Consider the following 20,638-nt stretch of genomic DNA (forward strand, 5'->3'; position numbering starts at 1 on the left):
TATCACTGGAATTAGACTGACCAGGAGAATTATGTCAACAGGTAATTTTTAAATACAGCTAAAACAAAACCTCAAAAAACAATAGCAGAATTACATATTTGACTGCTTTTGGAATGTCTTACTATTTTTTACTACATTACATAGTAAAGCGAATGGTGTAATTTCAAACTACCAAGTTGTCCTGCAAAAAAGGAGCTATCATATGTCAAAGTCAAGGATAAAAAAACAAACTAATGGCTATTGTAGAAAACAATGAGAATGCAAAATCAAAAATTATCTGAGTCCAGAAAAGGGTTAAAAACCAATATTCCTGTTAGTTTCCCAAGCAGAGTAGTTTTCTTTCTTTGGTTGGTCTGTGCCTTCACATTCCGTGATATATGGAGTCTAGAAATCAGATTACATAATAACATGTGACCAGCACTTTCAAGCAGAAGACGACATTGTTAATCCGAGAGGTTTTTCCTTTCATTTCATCCCACCTAAGATGTATAGCTGAAAACGGCATTTTATACGAGTCTCATGTTTCCTGATAATAGCACACTGGCACCACACCACGTCATTTCATGCATGACCTCGAAGAACAGGTGTCGATTCTCCATGAGAAAAAATTTAACAGCTGCGGAAACATACAAATCAATTGAAGCTTTCTCTACACTTTTCATTTTCCTCTCTAAGTGTGTGCCTGTGGGTAAGGAGGGCAATCGACTTGATTTTTCATGCTCTAGGTCCCCAAGAATGCAGTGGGTTGGTGGTGTTGGGACTCGAAAAACTCAACATTGACTGAAGGCATAGCTACGACATATCATCATGAGTTACAGGGATCCTAGCCAAATAATTCGAGACAGGCAACCTTTTGTGCACTTCGGCCAAGCCAAGCAAGACACTTTCTCACTCACTATAGCAACCGTCAGAGCCACCGTGATGACAGTGGGAACTGAAGCACCAGAAATGAAACCAAAGTCGTGTCTCTGGATGGAGATCAGCATTCTTGGAATACCTGCCCGGCTGCTTTCTAGCTTTCAGAGAGCTGTTTAACTACTTCAGTTTTCATTGCATATGTTTCACTTCATTTTCTCTGCGTGTCATTGATACATTTTCCCTTTCGTAATAGCAAATGTGTTCTACAAATGTATATAGAAGACTCAAAATTTCTGTCCTTGGCATAGGTTGCATCTCTGAGAAAGCATGAGAATAAGGAGAAAGCTTTACAATAGTTCTCATAAAAATGGAAATTATTTCAAAATATGACAACCACAAAAATATACAGTACATAGATTTATTAATGTCCTGTTGTGTCTTCATTTTTACCATTTTAACTTTGTCCTTAATTTTGTTAAAGGTAACAGTGACAATGTATAGACACTATTACCAACAGTTACAATCTAAATTATTCAACTTTCTGCAAACTTTCTGCTGTTTGCAAAAAACAATGAAACAATAAAAGTGTAAAGAACTCAACACAACTAATATAACAAGTGGTTTCTTCAAATTCATCACAAATTGCCACTTTTACTGACTACTGCAGTCCCAGAATTATTCACCACCTTCACGACAAGCGACTTTATTACTTAGTAAAGCCCCTCTGGCAGTTAAGACCTGCTGCAAATGTGATGCATAGAAAAGCACTGGCTTCTGTCACTGCTCCCGAATCGATCATTCCTAATTGGCAATGATGTCCAGGTCACTAATATTCTTGGGTTTGTGAGCAATAGCCACCTTATTCACATCTCTCAAAAGATTTTCTGTAGAGTTCAAGTCAGGCAACTGTGATGGACTCTCCAGAACCTTCCTAGACTTCTTTTGAAACCAAGCCTTGGTGGACTTTGAAAAATACTTGCGATCATTGTCCTGTTGAAATGTCCACTGACACCCAAGCTTCAGCTTCTAGACAAAAAGCATGACGCTACGTTGGCTAAGTGATGTCCGGTTGACCTGGGACAAATGTTTCCTTTTGCACTGGAAACCTGCAGCATGTGAAGGCAAGATTGATTTCCTGTTACTTGATTGAAGCCGTCTTGTCTTGACATGTTGCGGGTTTCCAGTGCAGCAGGAAACAAAGTTGTCCCAGGACATTACATATCCACTGCCATGCATTACTGTAGACATCACTGAGCCACTGCCATACTTCATTCTAGGCATCACTGAGCCACCACCATGTTTTATTGTAAGCATCGCTAAGTCACTGGCATGCTTTACTGCAGCCATCACTGAGCAATCGCCATGCTTGATTGTAGGTATCACTAGGCTACCCCATGCTTCTCTGTAGGTATCACTGCGCCACGGCCATTCTTTATTGTAGACATCACTGCACCATTGCCATGCTTCACTGTAGGCATCACTGAGCTACCACCATGCTTCATTGTAGGTATTACCATGCTTCTGACATGCTTCACTGTAGGCATTAATGCGCCACCACTAGGGATAAGCAAACTCAAAATGTAAATTAAAAATAGGAGGGACCCCTCATCATTTTTTAAGGGTCCCCCCATTTTTAATAACCAGCAAAGGAAAAGCAGGCAGTTGGGGGCTAATATAATATAAATTGGCTTGGAAGGTCCATGGATATTGGTCCTCTCCCAGCATTGTAAGACCAGCTCACAGGTGTCTGCTTTCCCTATTTTTAACAATAGGCAGAACCCCAAGTCTTTTTTCATTAATTTATTAACAAGTACAGTAACATAAACATGCAAGTGACTGCTCCACTCCTCCAATTGGACATCCACCTCCTGGTTCAAGATTATCATATCTTATTTATTTCTATTATGTTGTGTTAAGTAATTTTCCTATCCACATTTTGTTTGCAGGACAATTGTCCTGCTTTTATCCCCCATTTGTGTTCCTTTTTTAGCCCCCGAGCTCTTACAGTGACCATTTTACAGCCATTTTATAGCACCAAAGTTTGAGTCCCCAATGACTTATATGGGGTTTGGGCCAGGGACACATTCGTATCAAGTTCTGTTACCCAAACGAAAACTTTAGACTAAAATGCGGCTGAACCCAACGAGAGAGGAGAGAGGCTGTGGATGTACCTCCCTTTCTCCTGGTTTCTTATTCAATTAATTAATCTAAGTACATTGTTGGGTAAAGTTTATGAGCAATTTACACAACTATAGAAGCAGTAAGAATGGGAAAATTAAGGTCATCAAACCCCTCACCAGACTTACAATGAATTCAAACCTCAGACTACAACACAGTAAATTTTAAACCTTAGACCAAAACCCTAAATAAATACAAACCTCAGACAAGAGCTCAAGATGTATTCAAACTGCTGTACATCCTAATTAACGTTAGACACTAGACCAGATGCTTTGACATAATACAGACCCCAGACAAAAACCCCAAATTAATTCAAATCCCAAATTCAACCACTAAATAAATAAATACAGACCCCAGACCAGACCCAAAAATTAGTCAGATCCCAAATATAATCTTTAAATAAATACAGTCCCCAGATTAAACCTATAAGAAACTACTCTCTATACTAACAAAAACATCAGACTCACTAAACTAATATTAACCAAACCCAATAATTAATTTACACTTCAGACCAGACCCAAAATTTATTTCAAACGTGAGACAAGGCCTAAACTATTTGCGCAAGTAAAGCAACCAAATCCCTGAAGAAACACAGACCCAAGACCAGACATCCCTAAATAAATATAGACCGCCCAAATAAGTTAGTTTTGACCAGTATTATGACCAGTATCATTTTATGAGGTAATGACTGGGACACTTCAATGCATTTCACTGATTCTGAGATTGTTTTTTCACTGCATATTGTACATCATGATAGTAAGAAAATTTCTTTGATATAGGTTGTGTTTATTTGTGAAAAAAATGGAACTTTGGCAAAAATGTTCAAAATGTAGCAATTTTCAAACTTTTAATTGTTATGCCTTTAAACCAGAGAGTTATGTCACACAAAAAAGTTAATAAATAACATATCTCACATCTAGTTTACATAGGAACAATTTTTTAAACATATTTTTTTTCTTAGGAAGTTATAAGGTGTAAAAGTTGACCAGTGATTTCTCATTCAACAAAATTTACAAAAACTTTTTTTAGGGACCACATTACATTTGAAGTGACTTTGAGGGGCCTATATGCCAGAAAATATCCAAAAGTGACATCATTTTAAAAACTGCACCCCTCAAGGTGGTCAAAACCGCATTCAAGAAATACATTAACCCTTCAGGTGCTTCACAGGAATGTTTGGAATGTGGAAAGAAAAAATTAACATTTAACTTTTTTCACAAAAATTTTACTTTATACATAATGGATCATAAATTTAATGTGAAATTTCTCATGAGCATTCCGATACCCCATGTGGAGGGTTAAACTACTGTTTAGATGGTGCATAGCAAGGCTCGGAATGGAAGGAGCGCCATTTAACTTCTTAAATGCAAAATGTGCTGGAATTATTAGCGGACAGCTTTTTGCGTTTGGAGAGTCTTTGATGTATCTAAACAGTGGAAACTCCACAAAAATGAGACAATTTTGGAAACGAGACCCCACAGGGAACGTATGTAGATATATGGTGAGAACCTTGAACCCCAAGGTGCTTCACGCAAGTTTATAACATTGAACCATGAAAGTAAGAAAATCACATTATTCTCACAAAAATGTTTTTTATCTCCAAATTTTGCGTTTACATAAGGGTAACAGGAGAAATTGCACTATAGAATTTGTTGTGCAATTTCTGCTGAGTACATCAATATCCAATATGTGAAGGAAAACTACTGTTTGGGCACACAGCAGGGCTTGGAAAGGAAGGAGCGCTATTTGACTTTTTGAAAGCAAAATTTACTGGAAGAATTAACAGGCACCGTGTCCCGTTTGGAGAGCCCCTGATGTACCTAAACAGTGGAAACACCCCAAATGTGATACCATTTTGGAAACTAGACTTCTCAGGGAACTTATCTATATATATGCTGAGCACCTTGAACTCCGAGGTGCTTCACAAATGTTTACAACATGAAAATTTTAAAAAATCACATTTTCCCACTAAAATTTTCTCTTAGACAATTTTTTTTATTTTCATGATGAACCAGGAGAAAATGGACCCTAAAATTTATTGTGCAATTCTCCTGAGTATGTAAATACCCTATATGTGGTGAAAAACTACTGTTTGTTTGCACGACAGGGCTCAGAAAGGAAGAAGTGATGTTTTGGAACACAAATTTGAATGGAACAGCCTTGCATTGTCATATCGCGTTTGGAAAGCCTCTAATGTACCTAAACAGTGGAAAACCAGCCACAGTGACCCCATTTGAAAACTAGACCCCTCAAGGAATGCATCTAGATTTGTGGTGAGCATCTTGAAACCCCGAGGTGCTTCACAGAAGTTTATAATGTAGAACCATGAAAAAAAAATCCCACAAAATTGTTATTTTAGCCCCAATATTATTATTTTTACAAGGGTAACAGAAAAAAAGCAGAACACAAAATTGGGGGTAAACTACTGTTTGGGTGCACGACAGGGCTCAGAAAAGAAGGAGTGACGTTTTGGAACACAAACTTTGAGGGTATGGTCTGTGTTGTGATTAGGTAATTCAGTACCACAATTGACATAGAAGTCAGAGCACATACAGTGATCTGACAATAACCCAAAAACATAGAACGAGCTCTGAGACGTGGGAACTCTGCTGACCGCAATCCCTAATCCTCTCCAACCACACTAGAGGCAGCCGTGGATTGCGCCTAACGCTCCCTATGCAACTCGGCACAGCCTGAGAAACTAGCTAGCCTGAAGATAGAAAATAAGCCTACATTGCCTCAGAGAAATACCCCAAAGGAAAAGGCAGCCCCCCACATATAATGACTGTGAGTTAAGATGAAAAGACAAACGTAGAGATGAAATAGAATTAGCAAAGTGAGGCCCGACTTTCTGAGCAGAGCGAGGATAGGAAAGGTAACTTTGCGGTCAACACAAAACCCTACAAACAACCACGCAAAGGGGGCAAAAAGACCCTCCGTACCGACTAACGGTACGGAGGTACACCCTCTGCATCCCAGAGCTTCCAGCAAGCAAGAAAAAAACAAATAAGCAAGCTGGACAGAAAAAACAGCAAACAAAAAATAACACAAGCGAAACTTAGCTATGCAGAGCAGCAGGCCACAGGAACGATCCAGGAGGAAGCAAGTCCGATACTAGAACATTGACTGGAGGCCAGGATCAGAGCACCAGGTGGAGTTAAATAGAGCAGCACCTAACGACTTCACCACATCACCTGAGGAAGGAAACTCAGAAGCCGCAGTACCACTCTCCTCCACCAACGGAAGCTCACAGACAGAATCAGCCGAAGTACCACTTGTGACCACAGGAGGGAGCTCTGCCACAGAATTCACAACAGTACCCCCCCTTGAGGAGGGGTCACCGAACCCTCACCAGAGCCCCCAGGACGACCAGGATGAGCCATATGAAAGGCACGAACAAGATCGGGATCATGGACATCAGAGGCAAAGACCCAGGAATTATCTTCCTGAGCATAACCCTTCCACTTAACCAGATACTGGAGTTTCCGTCTCGAAACACGAGAATCCAAAATCTTCTCCACAATATACTCCAACTCCCCCTCCACCAAAACCGGGGCAGGAGGATCAACAGATGGAACCATAGGTGCCACGTATCTCCGCAACAATGACCTATGGAATACGTTATGGATGGAAAAAGAATCCAGAAGGGTCAAACGAAAAGACACAGGATTAAGAACCTCAGAAATCCTATATGGACCAATGAAACGAGGCTTAAATTTAGGAGAGGAAACCTTCATAGGAATATGACAAGATGACAACCAAACCAAATCCCCAACACGAAGTCGGGGACCCACACAGCATCTGCGATAAGCAAAACGTTGAGCCTTCTCCTGGGACAAGGTCAAATTGTCCACTACATGAGTCCAGATCTGCTGCAACCTGTCCACCACAGTATCCACACCAGGACAGTCCGAAGACTCAACCTGCCCTGAAGAGAAACGAGGATGGAACCCAGAGTTGCAGAAAAACGGCGAAACCAAGGTAGCCGAGCTGGCCCGATTATTAAGGGCGAACTCAGCCAAAGGCAAAAAGGACACCCAGTCATCCTGATCAGCAGAAACAAAGCATCTCAGATATGTTTCCAAGGTCTGATTGGTTCGTTCGGTCTGGCCATTAGTCTGAGGATGGAAAGCCGAGGAAAAAGACAAGTCAATGCCCATCCTAGCACAAAAGGCTCGCCAAAACCTCGAAACAAACTGGGAACCTCTGTCAGAAACGATATTCTCCGGAATGCCATGTAAAAGAACCACATGCTGGAAGAACAATGGCACCAAATCAGAGGAGGAAGGTAATTTAGACAAGGGTACCAAATGGACCATCTTAGAGAAGCGATCACAAACCACCCAAATGACTGACATTTTTTGAGAGACGGGAAGATCTGAAATAAAATCCATAGAGATATGTGTCCAAGGCCTCTTCGGGACCGGCAAGGGCAAAAGCAACCCACTGGCACGAGAACAGCAGGGCTTAGCCCGAGCACAAATCCCACAGGACTGCACAAAAGAACGCACATCCCGTGACAGAGATGGCCACCAAAAGGATCTAGCCACTAACTCTCTGGTACCAAAGATTCCAGGATGACCAGCCAACACCGAACAATGAACCTCAGAGATAACTCTATTCGTCCACCTATCAGGGACAAACAGTTTCTCCGCTGGGCAACGATCAGGTTTATTAGCCTGAAATTTTTGCAGCACCCGCCGCAAATCAGGGGAGATGGCAGACACAATTACTCCCTCTTTGAGAATACCCGCCGGCTCAGATAAACCCGGAGAGTCGGGCACAAAACTCCTAGACAGGGCATCCGCCTTCACATTTTTAGAGCCCGGAAGGTACGAAACCACAAAGTCAAAACGGGAGAAAAACAGCTACCAGCGAGCCTGTCTAGGATTCAACCGTTTGGCAGACTCGAGATAAGTCAAGTTCTTATGATCAGTCAAGACCACCACGCGATGCTTAGCTCCTTCAAGCCAATGACGCCACTCCTCGAATGCCCACTTCATGGCCAGCAACTCTCGATTGCCAACATCATAATTTCGCTCAGCAGGCGAAAACTTCCTGGAAAAGAAGGCGCATGGTTTCATCACTGAACAATCAGAACTTCTCTGCGACAAAACAGCCCCCGCTCCAATTTCAGAAGCATCAACCTCGACCTGGAACGGAAGCGAAACATCTGGCTGACATAACACAGGGGCAGAAGAAAAACGACGCTTCAACTCTTGAAAAGCTTCCACAGCAGCAGTAGACCAATTGACCACATCAGCACCCTTCTTGGTCAAATCTGTCAATGGTTTAGCAATACTAGAAAAATTGCAGATGAAGCGACGATAAAAATTTGCAAAGCCCAGGAACTTACAGGGTTACAGTCTGTTTAGAAAGGATCGTAAAAATCGGAGAGGAGGAGGGGTTTGTCTCTATGTAAAGTCTTGTCTAAAGTCCACTTTAAGGGAGGATATTAGCGAAGGGAATGAGGATGTCGAGTCCATATGGGTCGAAATTCATGGAGGGAAAAATGGTAACAAAATTCTCATTGGGGTCTGTTACAAACCCCCAAATATAACAGAAACCATGGAAAGTCTACTTCTAAAGCAGATAGATGAAGCTGCAACCCATAATGAGGTCCTGGTTATGGGGGACTTTAACTACCCGGATATTAACTGGGAAACAGAAACCTGTGAAACCCATAAAGGCAACAGGTTTCTGCTAATAACCAAGAAAAATTATCTTTCACAATTGGTGCAGAATCCAACCAGAGGAGCAGCACTTTTAGACCTAATACTATCTAATAGACCTGACAGAATAACAAATCTGCAGGTGGTTGGGCATTTAGGAAATAGCGACCACAATATTGTGCAGTTTCACCTGTCTTTCACTAGGGGGACTTGTCAGGGAGTCACAAAAACATTGAACTTTAGGAAGGCAAAGTTTGAACAGCTTAGAGATGCCCTTAATCTGGTAGACTGGAACAATAGCCTCAGAAATGAGAATACAGATAATAAATGGGAAATGTTTAAGAACATCCTAAATAGGCAGTGTAAGCGGTTTATACCTTGTGGGAATAAAAGGACTAGAAATAGGAAAAACCCAATGTGGCTAAACAAAGAAGTAAGACAGGCAATTAACAGTAAAAAGAAAGCATTTGCACTACTAAAGCAGGATGGCACCATTGAAGCTCTAAAAAACTATAGGGAGAAAAATACTTTATCTAAAAAACTAATTAAAGCTGCCAAAAAGGAAACAGAGAAGCACATTGCTAAGGAGAGTAAAACTAATCCCAAACTGTTCTTCAACTATATCAATAGTAAAAGAATAAAAACTGAAAATGTAGGCCCCTTAAAAAATAGTGAGGAAAGAATGGTTGTAGATGACGAGGAAAAAGCTAACATATTAAACACCTTCTTCTCCACGGTATTCACGGTGGAAAATGAAATGCTAGGTGAAATCCCAAGAAACAATGAAAACCCTATATTAAGGGTCACCAATCTAACCCAAGAAGAGGTGCGAAACCGGCTAAATAAGATCAAAATAGATAAATCTCCGGGTCCGGATGGCATACACCCACGAGTACTAAGAGAACTAAGTAATGTAATAGATAAACCATTATTTCTTATTTTTAGTGACTCTATAGCAACAGGGTCTGTTCCGCAGGACTGGCGCATAGCAAATGTGGTGCCAATATTCAAAAAGGGCTCTAAAAGTGAACCTGGAAATTATAGGCCAGTAAGTCTAACCTCTATTGTTGGTAAAATATTTGAAGGGTTTCTGAGGGATGTTATTCTGGATTACCTCAATGAGAATAACTGTTTAACTCCATATCAGCATGGGTTTATGAGAAATCGCTCCTGTCAAACCAATCTAATCAGTTTTTATGAAGAGGTAAGCTATAGACTGGACCACGGTGAGTCATTGGACGTGGTATATCTCGATTTTTCCAAAGCGTTTGATACCGTGCCGCACAAGAGGTTGGTACACAAAATGAGAATGCTTGGTCTGGGGGAAAATGTGTGTAAATGGGTTAGTAACTGGCTTAGTGATAGAAAGCAGAGGGTGGTTATAAATGGTATAGTCTCTAACTGGGTCGCTGTGACCAGTGGGGTACCGCAGGGGTCAGTATTGGGACCTGTTCTCTTCAACATATTCATTAATGATCTGGTAGAAGGTTTACACAGTAAAATATCGATATTTGCAGATGATACAAAACTATGTAAAGCAGTTAATACAAGAGAAGATAGTATTCTGCTACAGATGGATCTGGATAAGTTGGAAACTTGGGCTGAAAGGTGGCAGATGAGGTTTAACAATGATAAATGTAAGGTTATACACATGGGAAGAGGGAATCAATATCACCATTACACACTGAACGGGAAACCACTGGGTAAATCTGACAGGGAGAAGGACTTGGGGATCCTAGTTAATGATAAACTTACCTGGAGCAGCCAGTGCCAGGCAGCAGCTGCCAAGGCAAACAGGATCATGGGGTGCATTAAAAGAGGTCTGGATACACATGATGAGAGCATTATACTGCCTCTGTACAAATCCCTAGTTAGACCGCACATGGAGTACTGTGTCCAGTTTTGGGCACCGGTGCTCAGGAAGGATATAATGGAACTAGAGAGAGTACAAAGGAGGGCAACAAAATTAATAAAGGGGATGGGAGAACTACAATACCCAGATAGATTAGCGAAATTAGGATTATTTAGTCTAGAAAAAAGACGACTGAGGGGCGATCTAATAACCATGTATAGGTATATAAGGGGACAATACAAATATCTCGCTGAGGATCTGTTTATACCAAGGAAGGTGACGGGCACAAGGGGGCATTCTTTGCGTCTGGAGGAGAGAAGGTTTTTCCACCAACATAGAAGAGGATTCTTTACTGTTAGGGCAGTGAGAATCTGGAATTGCTTGCCTGAGGAGGTGGTGATGGCGAACTCAGTCGAGGGGTTCAAGAGAGGCCTGGATGTCTTCCTGGAGCAGAACAATATTGTATCATACAATTATTAGGTTCTGTAGAAGGACGTAGATCTGGGTATTTATTATGATGGAATATAGGCTGAACTGGATGGACAAATGTCTTTTTTCGGCCTTACTAACTATGTTACTATGTTACTATGTAACTTTTGCAGACTCTTCAGAGATGTCGGCTGAGTCCAATCATGGATGGCCTGGACCTTAACAGGATCCATCTTGATAGTAGAAGGGGAAAAAATGAACCCCAAAAATGAAACCTTCTGAACACCAAAGAGACACTTTGATCCCTTCACAAAGAAAGAATTAGCACGCAGGACCTGGAACACCATTCTGACCTGCTTCACATGAGACTCCCAATCATCCGAGAAGACCAAAATATCATCCAAGTACACAATCAGGAATTTATCCAGGTACTCTCGGAAGATGTCATGCATAAAGGACTGAAACACTGATGGAGCATTGGCAAGTCCGAATGGCATAACTAGGTATTCAAAATGGCCCTCGGGCGTATTAAATGCAGTTTTCCATTCATCGCCTCGCTTAATACGCACAAGATTATATGCACCACGAAGATCTATCTTGGTGAACCAACTAGCCCCCTTAATCCGAGCAAACAAATCAGATAACAGCGGCAAGGGGTACTGAAATTTGACCGTGATCTTATTTTGAAGGCAGTAATCTATACAAGGTCTCAACGAACCATCATTCTTGGCCACTAAAAAGAACCCCGCTCCCAATGGCGACGATGACGGGCGAATATGCCCCTTCTCCAAGGACTCCTTCACATAACTCCGCATAGCGGCGTGCTCAGGTACAGATAAATTAAACAGTCGACCTTTTGGAAACTTACTACCAGGAATCAAATCGATAGCACAATCACAATCCCTATGCGGAGGTAGGGCATCGGACTTGGGCTCATCAAATACATCCCGGTAATCAGACAAGAACTCTGGGACCTCAGAAGGGGTGGATGATGAAATAGACAGGAATGGGACATCACCATGTACCCCCTGACAACCCCAGCTGGACACAGACATGGATTTCCAATCTAATACTGGATTATGGACCTGTAGCCATGGCAACCCCAACACGACCACATTATGCAGATTATGCAACACCAGAAAGCGAATTTCCTCCCGATGTGCAGGAGCCATGCACATGGTCAGCTGGGTCCAGTACTGAGGCTTATTCTTGGCCAAAGGTGTAGCATCAATTCCTCTCAATGGAATAGGACACTGCAAGGGCTCCAAGAAAAACCCACAACGCCTGGCATACTCCAAGTCCATCAAATTCAGAGCAGCGCCTGAATCCACAAATGCCATGACAGAATAAGATGACAAAGAGCAGATCAAAGTAACGGACAAAAGAAATTTTGACTGTACTGTACCAATGGTGGCAGACCTAGCGAACCGCTTAGTGCATTTAGGACAATCAGAGATAGCATGAGTGGAATCACCACAGTAGAAACACAGCCCATTCTGACCTCTGTGTTCTTGCCGTTCAACTCTGGACAAAGTTCTATCGCACTGCATAGGCTCAGGTTTGTGCTCAGATAATACCGCCAAATGGTGCACAGATTTACGCTCACGCAAGCGTCGACCGATCTGAATGGCCAAAGACATATACTCATTTAGACCAGCAGGCATAGGAAATCCCACCATGACATCCTTAAGGGCTTCAGAGAGACCCTTTCTGAAAATAGCTGCGAGCGCACCTTCATTCCATTGAGTGAGCATGGACCACCTTCTAAATTTCTGACAGTAAATCTCAATCTCATCCTGACCCTGACACAGAGCCAGCAAATTTTTCTCTGCCTGATCCACCGCATTAGGTTCATCGTACAGCAATCCGAGCGCCAGGAAAAACGCATCAATATTACTTAATGCAGGATCTCCTGGCGCAAGGGAAAATGCCCAGTCTTGAGGGTCGCCACGCAAAAAAGAAATAATAATTCTAACTTGTTGAACTGGGTCACCAGAGGAGCGAGGTTTCAAGGCCAGAAACAGTTTGCAATTATTTTTGAAATTCACAAATTTGGCTCTATCACCACAAAACAAATCAGGAATAGGAATTCTTGGTTCTAACATAGGATTCTGAAGCACCAAATCTTGAATCTTTTGTACATTTATAACGAGATTATCCATTGAAGAGCACAGACCCTGAATGTCCATGTCCACACCTGTGTCCTGAACCACCCAAATGTCTAGGGGAAAAAAAAGGCAAAACCAGTGCAAAGAAAAAAAAATGGTCTCAGAACTTCTTTTTTCCCTCTATTGAGAATCATTAGTACTTAGGCCTCTAGTACTGTTGTGATTAGGTAATTCAGTACCACAATGGACATAGAAGTCAGAGCACATACAGTGATCTGACAATAACCCAAAAACATAGAACGAGCTCTGAGACGTGGGAACTCTGCTGACCGCAATCCCTAATCCTCTCCAACCACACTAGAGGCAGCCGTGGATTGCGCCTAACGCTCCCTATGCAACTCGGCACAGCCTGAGAAACTAGCTAGCCTGAAGATAGAAAATAAGCCTACCTTGCCTCAGAGAAATACCCCAAAGGAAAAGGCAGCCCCCCACATATAATGACTGTGAGTTAAGATGAAAAGACAAACATAGAGATGAAATAGATTTAGCAAAGTGAGGCCCGACTTTCTGAACAGAGCGAGGATAGGAAAGGTAACTTTGCGGTCAACACAAAACCCTACAAACAACCACGCAAAGGGGGCAAAAAGACCCTCCGTACCAACTAACGGTACGGAGGTACACCCTCTGCATCCCAGAGCTTCCAGCAAGTAAGAAAAAAACAAATAAGCAAGCTGGACAGAAAAAACAGCAAACAAAAAATAACACAAGCGAAACTTAGCTATGCAGAGCAGCAGGCCACAGGAACGATCCAGGAGGAAGCAAGTCCGATACTAGAACATTGACTGGAGGCCAGGATCAGAACACCAGGTAGAGTTAAATAGAGCAGCACCTAACGACTTCACCACATCACCTGAGGAAGGAAACTCAGAAGCCGCAGTACCACTCTCCTCCACCAACGGAAGCTCACAGACAGAATCAGCCGAAGTACCACTTGTGACCACAGGAGGGAGCTCTGCCACAGAATTCACAACAGGTCTGCCAGTGGCATGTCACGTTTGGAGAGCCTCTGATGTTCCTAAACAGTGGAAACCCTCACAAGTAACCCTGTTTTGGAAACTAGACCCCTCAAGGAATCTATATAGATATGTGGTGAGCACCTTGAACCCACAGGTGCTTCACAGAATTGTATAACGTTGATCTCTGGAAATGAAAAAATATATATATTTTCACCCACAACTTACACTCTAGGATTATCAAAAGCTCCTGGTCTCCTTGACAGACGCCCATCCCAACGCGCGTTTCGGCACGCTGCCTTCGTCAGGGAGTCCAGGAGCTTTTGATAATCCTAGAGTGTAAGTAACACTTGAACACTACTTCTTACTATTACAGCATTTAGGATACTGATTGCATATGCTTGCTCCTGGTTTACTATCTGCATATGTGGACCAACTGACACCTGGTGGTGTTGTATGTGCACTGTCACTTTATGTACACAGCTTAATGGTCTGTGATTTCTTATGGCCACTATTTGTGTAGTTCCTCTTTTTTTGCACTGTGTGCACTTTATTTTGCCTGAAATTTTGGATTTTTATATATATTTTTGCTATTTATATCACTTTCCACATCGTTATTCGGTTGTTTTATGTTATTCATGTTAGTTTGAGGCACACATTTTATCACTTTTTATATTTTACCCTACACATTTACTATACCTCGTGTATTTTACAGTTTTCTCCAGATATAATGTTGTTTACATACGCCCCATTGAGCATACAAATGCACTATGTCAATTCACTGAATATAATTTTATGTAACTCTTGATCGATTTTTCTGTTTTATACCTAACGTTAATAAAACAAATTTTAACTCTTGAATTTTGGACTGTCAATCGGTTTTCTTTTCTGGTTTTTGGTTTGATAATCTGCCGAGTGTCCGCTTGTTTCTCAGTAGCACCCAATTATATTGAGGATAATTGATACTGACTGATAAAAAAATCTTTTTCTCAGAGAAATATTTTCCTCTTTGGGTGTCTCTGTGTATTGTCCCTTTTCTCCTTGTTTAAGTACTTTTACGCAATGAAAACTATTTAATAGAAAAAATAATTATTTTGCATGGCTTTATTCTAAGAGCTGTAACTTTTTATTGTTTTGCTGATAGAGCTATATTGTGGCTTGTTTTTTGCAAGACAAAATTATGTTTTCAGCGATACCATTATCATTTAGTTTCATCTATTTTTTCCCACTTTTTGTGCAGTGGTATGATGAAAAAGCATCATTTTTTGCCTCATTGTACTAGGGGTTATTTTGCCATTTACTGAAGGGGTTATCTGGTGGGACAGCTTTATAGGTCAGATCATTCTGGATGCAGCGATACCAAATATGTGTACCTTTTTTTCCATTCAAATTTTATTTATGTGTACAATATATATTTTATTTTTTTATTATTATTTTGGAATTTTAAAAAATATATTTTTGCTATTTTTTTTAACGTTTTTACTTTTACTAAGCCTCTTCACGAGACCTTCACTTTCTACAGTCTGATCGATGATCTAATGCATTGTAATGCACCAGTCTGTGTGCGCGCAAAATCATCATGACGTATTCAAACGTCCAAGGTCGGTAAGTACCAGCCAACCTAGACGTATGGATACATCCATGGTCGTAAAGGGGTTAAAGAGCTGGGAGGGGGAAAAAAATTAAAATGCACATACTCACCTCTCCAGAGCCTTTATGTATCCCTGCATCAAAATCCTCTTGTTCTTCTGGTTCTCTGCAGGTCTTCTTCCATCTTTACGGTGGTCTTCAAAGCCTCCAAGGTTGACTAGGCCTCGCAACATCATGAAAACAGAAGATGATTGGAGCCACCAAGAAAAGGATTGATAACACCTAGAAGAGGACTGGAGGAACCTAGAAGAAGACAGGAGAATTTTGGCATATTCATTATCTCTAGTTATTACAAAACTCTGATTTACAATTTGTGTCTTTTGCTATGTCATGCTTTTTATCACTTTATACCACATTGCCATGCTCTTCTGCCTTTACTTGTGACACATAATGCAATCTTTCATCCTACGCAAGGGCCTTAAGGTTATGCAGTTCCTTTGTGAAACCTGAAGCCGACAAGACCCTTAAACTTTATACCTTCAGAGTCCATTCACATCATAAAAGGCTTTACAAGCATATCATGTTAGCTTGTATATGGCCTTTATTACAACGTCCATGTCATATCATGCTCCATTGAAAATAAATAGGCTTATGCGATATTTGTCTCAATGACTCTTAAGCGCCAAAGCATTCGGAATTCATATTTGTGAATAGCAGCTTGGCAATATCTGTTTATTCTTGCTTAGTACTTGGCACTTTCTTTCCAAAAGGCCCGGTATCGTCAGAGAACGAGCTATTTAGTCAGCGAGCGGCGGTTTACAACTGTCAATCTCGAAGCCATGTCTATTTGCTTTAATCATTGGGGTTGTATATTTGGAGCAATTTCTGAAGGAATAAAAGTACCTTTGGCTCTTATCATCTGTCATTAAAGAATCCATTAAGACATTCAAGCCCCATAGTCAAGGCTCAGGGGATTACTTTAAGTGGTTTTTTCGGAAACAAGGAAGAATTCTTTTCTCTTTTCAGTAATACTGTGTGATTCTTCCTAAACCATAATCTGGAGGAGGAGGAGATGCTGCTTTAGGTTTGAGCTTTTTATTTGCATATTTCTTAAAGCGATGAACCTCGATCGCTTGTTTTCTATGTTGTATGTTGAGGAACCCGTTCCTGTTAGTGTAAATCATTAAATCAGGCGTGAAAATGGCTTCTACTTAATTGCCTATAAATAGAGCGCTCGCTGTTCCTTTTTAATCTGCACGTCTACGGGGACATAAATACAAATGCAATAAATACATAAAATTTAAATAAACATAAAAGAGATAAAATTAAATTAACATCATGGAAGATAAATTTTTCAAACTTAATAACTGGGTAAAGCGTAGAGAGGGAGTATAGAGATGCGTTATGATTTAAAGGGCAATTCAGCTCAGATATGATTAAGATATGTATTTAATTAACGACCCTGAAAAAATGGCGTATTGTACTACATATGATTATTTTAATGGACACTCTCTCCACCGCAGGGGCGCTAGTGAGGTTGGAGCAAGGCACAGTTCAATAAAATGGTCCACTGTTAAAAAAATTAAAGGCAACTTAAGCACACCTATTCTGGAATCCTCCCTTTTCATCACACCTCCTGTATCTGTGCATTCCTCCAATGATGTTGCTATCAGTGCTGATGAGAACAATAGTAGGATTGGAAATATCACCAGGCTGAACAATGGGCGCTGGTCGATTCTATGTAGAAAACGGCTTGGAGCAGAGAACCGCGGTTAGGCCAGGGTCACACTTGTCAGTCTCTCGCATTAATACCCGACAATGCCGCCGGCACTCAGGACCAGAGTGTGCTACTGCATGTATTTCTATGCAGGTGAATGCTCCGTTCCCGAGTGCCGGCGGCAGTGCCGGGTATTGATGGGAGAGACTCGTGCGAGTTTCTCGCATTGCACTCGCAAGTGTGACCCCGGCCTTACGTACATGCTGACACAGGAGGATCAGGAGCTTCTTGCATCTAGTAGAGCCACAACCAACACTATTATGTATTATTCCTCTTTGCAACCTAATGACATGCAATTTAGTATTTTAAAAGATTTTCTAATTTTTTTTTATCCAGGGAGGCAATCTGTGAAAGTTTGTAATTCAATTAATTAGGCATTTTGGCTTTTTCCTGTTCCAAAATATGATCATTGTGGCCACTAATCCCCTAACTTTCTCCAGACTTTTCATATTGATGTGCAGCATTCATACTCCACATCTATATAATTTGAGTATGGATTCTGTCCATACTCTGTAGCATTGGGGACCCCAGGAGTGTGCAGAACCCCAAGAGAATGCAAGACCCCAGGAGCGTGCAGTACCTCAGGAGAGTGAGAGACCCAAGGAGCGAGCAGCACTGTAAGGGTGTGACAGACATTGTTGTGTACATGCCCCTGAAGACAACAATTAAATAAATGTGTATTGCGACAAGGGATTTCATTGCGGTTTATGGTGTAATTAAAAATGTGAATTGCATAGAATGTTATAAGTACTGATGCTGCTGTGTGGGTGATGTGTTAGTGGTGCTTAAGGTAACTCTATGCACTCAGCTCAGGGGTACGGAAAGAATAGCATATTAATTAATATTTAGGTAGCGAGAGAGAGAAACTTTAGGACCCAAAGTAGTTCCAGATAGACTAAGATATGCAGTGGTGGCTATGTTAGTGTGTTAGTATAAGTATTGTTAGTATAGCGTTAATGTAGGAAAGTAATGCAAGCTGTGTGTTGGAATGTAGATCCAAGGTTAGATCATCCTAGGAACAGATTACAAGAACAGATACAGGTAAATGTTTGGACTGGTCCAGAATGGGAGGGGTCATGTCAAGCAAAAAGGGGAAGTGTTTCCTGGTTTAGTCAGTCTGAGTTAGTGACAGATTTTTGTCAAGTTAAGGTTCAATGTGCAGTGGGCTGGAGCCACGTGGAATACATATCGTTCTAATAGCACGAGGTCATACAAAATTTCTTGTGGACCTTCCTGTAATGTTCGGGAACTACAACTCAAACTAGGCACTGAGAAGTGTACCTTAATCCCTTTCATACAGAGGAAGCTGGACCAGGAACAATATGAGCAAAATATAGAGGATCTCGAGAGTACTGTGTGGCCAGATGGGGCTGACAGGAGCATCAAGCGAAAGGATAATCCAAGATGAATGTAAGCAAGGCTTAAAATGTACTGCGCTGATGAAACTGGAACTGTAGGGTGCTGTCCCCAAAACGGCTCGTTAAAGACTGATGTATGTGAACTGTCCAGTAAAGTTGAATTTGTTATAACAAACCGGGTGTCCCCTGATGTGTGTGTGGCTGATTCTAGACCAAAGGACGTGCTTGCACCGGAGACCTCCGCCCTGACAGGAAGTACAATGCACTGTACACAGCACAACATTGATGGACTGGCTCACTGTTTATTTGTGGGGTGCCAGGGTGTGGAGAAGCATCAGCTCACCCATGGCTATCCCGCTGAGCACCTTACAGCACCTCAGGAGGGTGCTATCTTCCAGTCAAGGTAATGTCTTTTGCATTATGACATTGCACCATTAATGAGAAAGATTGGCACAGTAGCATGAGTGAGTTAAGGCTGTATTCACTCATTTTTTTAACAGTTGACTTTTAAAAAAACAGTGTTAAAAAACACTGATATTCTACAGCGGCAAAAAAAAGCAAAGTGTGAACACAGCCTACATTACACAGTTACTTTGCTTATAGCTATGTTTCCACGATGAGCTTATGATGAGTTTTGATCTTGCAGATTTTCTTCACCAATCAGGTAAAATAGGTTACTTGCAGTTTTTCAAAAAATGTAAAAAATTCACCAAAAACCAATTGTGGCAAGATAGCCTAACAACAAGGATGAGACTGTGATGCCGCTCAGGCCGCAAAAAAAAATCTATTACTACAACTCCATTTGGATGTTGTACAGCAATAAGAAAAGCATGAAGAAAGATAGTGTATTGGAGACCGCTTTAACCTCTTTAGGCCCCAAGGTGGGTTGCAGTTTTTACAATTCTGACCACTGCCAAGTTATGAGGTAAGAACTCTGTGACGCTTCAATAGATTCCACTGTTTCTGAGAATGTTTTTTTCGTTACATATTATACTTCATAATAGTGGTAAAATTTCTTCGATATGAATTGAGCTTATTTGTGAAAAAAAAAATGGAAATTTGGCAAACATTTACAAATTTTTGCAATTTTCAAACTTTTAATTTTTATGCCCTTAAATAAAGGAGATATGTACAATATAGTTAATAAATAACATTTCCCACATATCTATGTTACGTCAGCACAATTTTTGAAAAAAAAAATATTGTTAGAAAGTTATATGGGTTAAAAGTTGACCAGCGATTTCTAATTTTTCCAACATAATTTACAAAAACATTTTTTTAGGGACCACCTCACATTTAAAATGACTTTGAGGGGTCTATATGATAGAAAATACCCAAAAGTGACACCATTCTAAAAACTGCACCCTTCAAGTTGCTCGAAACCACATTTAAGAAGTTTATTAACCCTTCAAGTGTTTCACATATGTCAGTAGGCACATATATGTATATATATTATTACTTCATACAGCGCTAGATAGCTTTAAAGCCGGTAATTCAATTGCCGGCTTTTGCTATCTCCTTCCTAAAACCCAACATGATATGAGACCTGGTTTACATACAGTAAACCATCTCATATCACCTTTTTTTTGCATATTCCACACTACTAATGTTAGTAGTGTGTATATGCAAAAATTGGCCGTTCTAGCTATTAAATAAAAGGGTTAAATGGCGGAAAAAATTGGCGTGGGCTCCCGCGCAATTTTCTCCGCCAGAGTAGTAAAGCCAGTGACTGAGGGCAGATATTAATAGCCTGGAGAGGGTCCATGGTTATTGCCCCCCCCCCCCCGGCTAAAAACATCTGCC

Source organism: Ranitomeya imitator, chromosome 5 (assembly GCF_032444005.1).
Source record: "Ranitomeya imitator isolate aRanImi1 chromosome 5, aRanImi1.pri, whole genome shotgun sequence".
Taxonomy (NCBI): domain Eukaryota; kingdom Metazoa; phylum Chordata; class Amphibia; order Anura; family Dendrobatidae; genus Ranitomeya; species Ranitomeya imitator.